The sequence below is a fragment of the Diuraphis noxia genome, unplaced genomic scaffold (assembly GCF_037042655.1).
Source record: "Diuraphis noxia isolate RWA-SAM2 unplaced genomic scaffold, SU_Dnox_SAM2 contig0004, whole genome shotgun sequence".
Lineage (NCBI taxonomy): Eukaryota > Metazoa > Arthropoda > Insecta > Hemiptera > Aphididae > Diuraphis > Diuraphis noxia.
This window is the reverse complement of record NW_028301714.1, coordinates 46,758,979-46,767,563: the sequence shown is the minus strand read 5'-3', so window position 1 is coordinate 46,767,563 and position 8,585 is coordinate 46,758,979. Positions and strand designations below refer to the sequence as shown.

Here is an 8,585-nt window from a genome sequence, read left to right as displayed (position 1 = left end):
ATTAAGTTGAACAATAAAATGATTTAATAACGATTCTATTTGAAGTAAATTTACTAATATCAAAAATATCAATAAATGAATATTTAACATAGATTTATACAAGGCTATCGCATAGATGAATTTTTTTATTTAACTATTTAAATATTTTTAATTATATCTACCTATTTGTTTTCAAAAAATGTATATTAATAATTTTAGAATGCATCATTGAAAAATTAACCGTATTTAGTAAAAAATTATAAGTTGTTTTTTTTAGTTAGATATTTTTACAATTTATAAAAAATTAAATTGCTTTTTTTAGATTGGTACAATTACATGTTACAGTCAGTATACTAATATAAATTTTGATTTATACTGATAGTTAAATCATATTATATGTTAAACTTAAGTTTGAAGATTTATGAATATGAATACCTTCTTCTAAAGTCAAAAATCTATGTAAATTTTTCAAAAATACAGATTATATATTATATATAATATTATACTAACACATAAAACACAAAATATTTATGAATGTATAGCAATATCTTATAATTAAGGATAATTTTTCAAAAAAATATGCTTGGACAATTATTGTTTCTAATATCATTTGCTTATGTTATATTTGATGTAAAATCATCGTTTCTGGTTTTACTCAGAATATATAATTTGAAAAAGCAAATTTGTTAAAACTTGGTGAGAATTTCAATTGAAAATAAATTCAACTCAAATTTCATAATTTCTTAGTTGTTCTAACAGTAATAAAAAAAATTAAATTTATAGACATTGAAGTTTTTACTTTGACAAAATTACATATTTAAACGAAAAATAACCTTTTTTTCATCATTTTAAATTACACATATTACTATACCATTATGGTGGTGACATCACGATATTCAATTCGATTATAATTTAATAATATATAAAATACACAATAATCATACAATTATTTGATATTCTTTTCGTAGTGGTTTAACTCACGTTTCTATACATCATATAAAGTCAATCACATGTTTTTATAATCAATTAAATTATAAATAAATACATAAATACAAAAATAATAGTTGCATATTTAACTAAACATATATTTAAATATAATCTAATAAAATATCATTCAATAATACACAAACGTATAAATCGAAAACTATTATCTAAGTTCAAATACAAACATACAATTATTTATACTTATAAGTTTTTTACATCATAAACTTTATGTAAATATAAAATCAAATAATTATTTATAAGTAGTTATTATTAAAAAATTATTATTATGTATCACTATATCATTCGACATCTTTTAAGAAACATTCGAATGGGCACATCTTTATTATTTTTCAAACGTCAATTTTTGCTAAAAATATGATGACAGGAAGTATGGTGGTATGCCTTGTACTTTTTTTTAAATTATAGTTAAAGTTTTGATGTTTCCATCAAATTTTTATTCGAATAGGTAAACAATATTTTGTTTGAGGGTTATAAATTTTAATAAGTTCCATATTTTTGTCAATAATCATGTAACAGTATTTTCCTCTGTACTCTAATTGAAATGTTTGGTTAACAATTAATATAATTATCAACTATAATTATGAAAAAGTTTAATTGTCGTTTCCATCGACTCGGTAGACGCGTGGTAAATGACAAGCGTGCGGTAGACCGCATAAGACAAGAATACCAATTGTGTTTATTTGGAAGTGTAAAGTATACAGATACGAATTAAGGATAATTTTATTGAAAACTTTAAATGTTGTACCATATATAGGTACCTATAACCAACTCCTTTCACCAATGATAATATTAATATGCAGGCAAATATTTATCATTATCACTGTTGATGTTTATTTGTTTAACATATCACACGTCATATTGTGTTATATTTGTCTTACAAACGAGTAACGTCTAAATTTATGTTCATCATAACCAATTTTGTGTTTTTATGTTTAAAGTTTCGTACTGTTTAAATTCACTTAAGTTTTAATACGAGTTATGATAATTTTAAAATTGTAACATTTGTTATATTAAACTTTTGTAAAACAGAAACACTTGGTCAAGATGTTTTCTTAAAATTATACTTTGTAATATAATATAAAATAATATATACAATATACATATAATCTATACTGAATATTTTTTTTAATTGATCGACTTAACAACGCAAGTGTTACATGTTTAAATCAACACATGTTCGATATATATTTTTAAGTTGCAGTTAATATTATAAGCACCAAATAATTAATAATATTTTCAAATTTACTCGCAAGTTGAGTAATTTATTTTAACCAAACGTGATTCAGTCGATTCAGATGGTCAGTAATTTTTATATATTATCAAGAAACGATTTTGTGTTATGATAAATAATATAATAATAATTACAAACATTTTAACGGATAATCAAGTAATTTAAGATTCTGCGTTTATACATTTGCAGCATCAGTTGTTATCATCGAATAATCAGATTTCAAGAGATGGCGATGTCCTCGTTTTGCTCATGACGTACCACGCAGATGGCAGCACCCAATGATATTGCTGGTTTATTGGTTTCTGAAAATTAAATTAATAAATTTAATATTTTGTTTATTTTTCGACTGTCCGTTTTAAAGTACTACTAAAGTCGGCGGGCGAGACCGTAGAAAAATATAGGATTATTGATCTTTTGTTTCATTTAGTAAAGGTTAGGTGCCTGATACTTTGTATGTTTCACTCTGTTGAAAAACGGAAAATACAAAATATACGAATCGAAACTCGGTTCATAAAAAAATATATATAACCCGTAACACCCATGACCCAAATGGTCGTTATAGTTATCATATCATAATGTTATTGTTATGAATATCTACACTTGGTGTTACCGACCGAGTTTTATATTGGATTTTATATTCGAATTAATAAATTATTATTTTATGATCACAATTTCAAAATGATTGACGTTTTGACAGCGATGAACTGTGGCAAATACAAACCAATAAACTATAATAACGTTATACGTAGATATTATAATTTATAAATATTTACGTAAAGGTATATGGAATATGAGATTTATATGGCGTATTACTCATAATAATAATATTTAATAAAAAAATACGCTTAAGTGAAAATAATTTTTTTTTTATTGAACATATTTGACATCAACAGCAAAGGTTAATAGTCACAATTAGTATACACAATTTTTTTTTTTAAATTTGAGAATCGATGGTGTCCAACGTGATAGGTACGTTTGGATTTCTTCGTTCATTCATAAATTTGCGGCATTCTGTGATTATGTGGCAGACAATTAGTTCAATTCCACAAGAAATGCACAGCGCTTATTCTCCCTTTTTCATGAGGTGTCCATGTGTAAGACGGGTGTGGCCGATGTGGAGTCTGTTATGATTGTCTTATCCCTTCTATTCAGGGAGAAATTAGGCCAGCTGAAGTTTGTGTTTTTTATTCGTCTTAGTTTAGTGTTCTGATTAAGCCAGTGCGTTTGCCATCTAAGAAGTATGCGTTCCTTGATTTGGTCTTTTAAATCTGCATAATATGTTGTAATGTTTAGCTTTTGGACGTCTGAAGATTTTGTTGCTTTCTTTGGATTTTCGTCTGCCTTTAATATTACTGTACCCAGAGATCCAGATGAGGAATATGTTTGAACCTCTGAGTTTTGCTTGGATTATTTTTTCTTGAAATAATTTATTTCATAAAATATATACTAATAAGTCATTATTTTATATCGGTTTTAATTTGTATTTTTCTTATTTAATTCTATGGTTACCCATAATCGAAGGCTGAAAATATTTACACTGAGTAAAAATAGATTTATACTACGCAAATATTCTAGATTAGATAATTTGTATATTATTCTTGGTTTTTTTTTTTTCCAAACAACTTGTTTGAGAACTAAGGAGTAAGCAATAAAAGTATATTTTTGAGGTTTATTTTAGAAAAAATGCATAAATATGGTCGCTGTGGAGCGAAATGGTCTACCGTGAGACATGTTGTGAATGTAAAGTAATTTTTCCAAATATTTTTGTTTTAGTTTTTAATATTGCCAATAAATGTATATCATGTACAAAATAAAAATAAACTTTAACTGGCAAGTTGTCTATATTTTAAATATACAGGGTGATTCTTTTAAGTGGGTACACTAATTATCTCGAAAAGTATTTACTTTTTTCAAACTATTTTTTTATATGGTTTCAAGTTGTTAAAAAACCAACGTTTTTATTAAAAAATTATATTTTTAAATATTTTTTATCCTTATTATTTTTTTAATTTTTACTTTTTTGGATTACAACATAGAGTTTTAATTTCATATTCCAAAGCAGAATATTTTTCTAAGTATTTTGATTCATAAAAATCGAATTTAGGACGAGTAGTTTATGAGTTGTATGTATTTAAAGTTTAGTTTGGCAGAGTGGAGTGGTACGGGGTTACCCCGCAAAATGTTTGTCCACTACTCCGCTTGTTTAAACTTTAAATACATATAACTCATAAACTACTCGTCTTAAATTCGATTTTTATGAATCAAAATACTTAGAAAAATATTCTGCTTTGGAATATGAAATTAAAACTCTCTGTTGTCAATCAAAAAAGTAAAAAACTTAAAAAATGATAAGGATAAAAAATATTTTAAAATATTATTGTTTAATAAAAACGTTGGTTTTTTAACAACTTGGAACCATGTAAAAAAATAATTTGAAAAAAGTAAATACTTTTCGAGATAATTAGTGTACCCACTTAAAAGAATCACCCTGTATATATTAGACAAATCACTATTTTAACGTTGTGTATAATTTTTATGAGAATATAAACAAAATCGAATGGGTTTAAATGAAACGACATTTTTTGTCTATATTGAGACAGATATCTTTATTTTATATATAAAGTTACCGTAAATGCCCCATCCGAAACCTAGGTTTTACTGTTTGCACTCAGTAAATGCTGAAATTCTTAATTTTATTCGGGCTTTTACTTAACACGTTGTGTACATCCTTGGTCCTAAGATATACAAATTGACTTAGTAAAAACTGATCAATACACGACACATAACATTTAAGCGATAAGCTGCGTAAAAATTATAATCATATATTATTAAAACAAATTACTGACAGTTATTTAAATTTTTATACATATTAAAAATGCCATAATAGTACAACATATGCAAATAAATAAAAATTTAAATAATTATTTCTTATTACTCACAAATTTTACTAATTTTTATGAACAAATAAATAATAATTCTGTTTTTAAATGCATTTTTATTTTGTATAAAAATTTAAATAACTATCAGCAGTTTGTTTTAATAATATATAATTATAATTTTTACGCAGCTTATCGCTTAAATTATACATAATCTTTTTTGACCCACAACCTCCATATTTATTTATTTCGATGATTTGCTCCCTACAAAGATTTTATATAAATGTATGTATAATACATGTATATTCATATATTTCTAAAATCGTTAATTGTACGCAATTTTGGTGATCTACATGGGTTTCACAGGCTAACGCTTCGCTTCGCTGGCCTAACGGTAATATTGTTGGGTATGGCAATAATAATTATGGTACAATAGTCAATAAAGATATTGACAATTATTGCCCGAGAGGTGTTTGTTGGAACTCAAAATATAATTAGAACAACACGGTTACTATCAAAGTATCAACCTAATATAATAATAATAATAATAATATAATATGATGAAAACGTTTAAATTATTTCATTTATTACTATTAGTAGATACCAGAAACATACCTATTAATATTATATTTAAGATGATTTATTTATCACTTAACAGTTATTTTATCAGTAAATGTAATTTATTATGTATTATTAAAAACAAAATGTTGTTTACATAATGTTTATAATAATTTTTCTTTGGAATTTAAAACTAAGAATACATGTTGTTCTAATATTAAATGATTGCATAAAATTAATGCTTTAATATTTTTTCAGGAAATAAATGGTTTATTTTTAGCTTTGCTTGTCATATTCTTAATTTAGTAGTAATTATTTGAAGTTTGAATGCTTAATTCAAGGTAAAATATAACACGTTTTTCAAATGGTTGATATTCGATAAAAAAAATATATATATATGAGAACAAATAAAAGTAATAAAACGAATCAAAAATTATTTCACAATATTATAAAAATATATACATATTATTTTTGCCACTCACTACATCAAGTGCATTAAAAACATTCTAAAATATCAAAATCACTGGTTATTTGAGATTATAAAAAGAAGAGTGGGAGGAGATTTATCCTCCGTACCAATTCATCTCCCACCATGAAAATGTGCCTAATATGCGCTAGGCGTGTCTTAACGTTGTACCTATCTATAGGTATACATTTGTATGAATTGGTCCTATACTATGAGGCAGGTACTTTATTTTATTGATAGCAGTTAACATTATAGCAGAGTCTACGTGGGTCGTGGGAGAGGTTTTTGCTCAGAAGTGCATAAATAATTCACCTATTATTTTAAATATGAATGAAAAATGTATTCCAGAATGAAAATACTATAAACGTCTGCGACACGTTTCATGAAAAATATATTAAACAGAAATAGATTATTTTTTTTTTAGTTTATTCGATTTTTGAATTAAAAACAATAAATATTACTCCTATAACTAATTAATGGCTAGTTTCTGTTGTAAAGCTGTTTTGTTTTTCATTTCAATAAACATAGGTACTCTCAGACTCTTTTTAATCTTAATATTTTCTATTCTGTAGAACAACGTTTTATGTGCTGTGGAAACTTCTGCATGTTTCTTCAGTGTGGTTATACGGCAGTATCGTGAGTTAAGTCGAGCAAAACGTTTTAATTAAGCTAAGACAATAATTTTACGGTTTTTGCAGTTACGAAACAATATACAATCGATTTTATGCGACTTATCAAAAATTTACAAAATATGAGTTGCTTCTTATATCTAATAAAACAAAACGAAAAGTTGTACTTTACGATTTAAAATTAACTTAGGTACATTAAAAAATTATGTTAATAATTATTGAAATGCATTATGAAAATCAAACACTATGTACAATATATTTTAATAATATGGGTTACTTATACAAATTATTTTAAATAATAATTTGTTAAATATCTATATAAATACTTATTTGTTTTAGATTTCAGGTGAAGCGTTCTTTCTTAATTTTTATGTTTATCGTTAATTTTCATAAACACTTTTTCAGGTAAAATGTTTAAAATTGAATCTAGTGGAGTAATGTTTAGATTTAATTAGTAAGCTTTCCGTGGCCACAAAGAAAAAAACCACCGTTAACTGTTGATTAATTTTAATGAAATGTCAAGAGATGCGTAATGATAAATAAATGAGCTCGGCTCGGAATCGTTATTCAATGAAATAATTAATCAGTGTCTAAAAAAAAAAAATGTTTAATGGTTAATAACACTTGCAACGTGTCTTGAGTCGAGTGCCTAACACTTATCTGCAACTGTCTTAGGTCTGTATTTTGTTCAGAATATTTTCCCTCATAATCTACGGTTCGGAATACGTTTGGATATATATATATATATATATATATATATATATATGTATATTTTTTTTTACACCAACCTGTTGGATATTAAATTACAAGAAAATCTATAGTATCTACTATCTATGTTGCCCTGCTGGAATCATATAATTATTATATAGCACAACAGATGTTCTAAACACATAAGCGTGTTTTATTTACAATTTTAATTATTTCGACGATCATGGACCACGTGCAGTCGTCAGATGTTGCGAAGGTGTATATTATATTATTATTACTTGTAGGGTACTGATCAGCCGAATAGTTTAGCGGTGAGTGCTTAAAAGGAGTAATAATAATATCAACAACAACAATGAAAATAAGCAGCTATACCTAAGAAAAAGACGAATAAATCTCGACGGGCCTGTTTCGTGGAGAAACATTAAAGGCATCAATGGGCACGTGCCGAGGTGGGAAAATTATACTTATTAGAAAAACGTAGGTTATCGAAATAAATGAAATACTATTAAATCGTTAAATAAATTAAGATAAATTAGAAAAGGTATTTTGAAAGTCACCGGTATAGAGGAATACTTACTATCAACATTTCTTGTAATTTGTAAAATCAGTTATTGGCACCTACTTATTTAAGGTTTACTGTTAAAGCATCTATAAATATATAAATAATGAACATCGTTCATTTATTTAGTTACCTAATATTGTAATTATATATTATATTTATATAAATTTGTGTTTAAATTGATAGTCTTTGGTTTAATAAACTGGTTACAACTTACGAGCTTTGACTGACATTGGTCCAACTAACAATAAGTTTAATCGTTATTTTTGTGTGATGGTTTCTTCCAGTTTTAATTTAGTCCTGAAACATTAATTATTTAGTTTACTACCAAATAGATCCAAATATGGAAATAGCATTCATATATCACTGTAATTTGTCTGATGACACTATCAATAACACATATTATATCAACACAGTTTTAGTTAAGTATGGTATATTGTAAATATTTTTATTTTGTATATTGTATATTTGTTTACTAATACAAAACATATATATTCTCTTTTATCGTGTAAATATTTATGAATTTTTGATTAGTAATGTAGTGATCTTAGTCTTAGAATATCGGATAATGTCA

At 25.4% G+C, this 8,585-nt stretch overlaps 1 long non-coding RNA gene across 2 annotated transcripts in view; it reads right to left on the bottom strand.

Annotated features, from left to right (window-relative positions):
- Positions 1-489: 489 nt before the first annotated feature.
- Positions 490-8,585, bottom strand: part of LOC107167246 (uncharacterized) — a 55,174-nt gene continuing 47,078 nt past the window's right edge. Inside the window, exons 7-8 of one of the 2 annotated variants that reach the window (XR_016191624.1) lie at positions 8,229-8,311; positions 490-2,517 (exon numbers count right to left, since the gene is read on the bottom strand). This is a non-coding gene — a long non-coding RNA (uncharacterized LOC107167246). The remainder of the gene's footprint in view (positions 2,518-8,228; positions 8,312-8,585) is intronic. The other variant, XR_016191623.1, reaches the window with a different exon arrangement.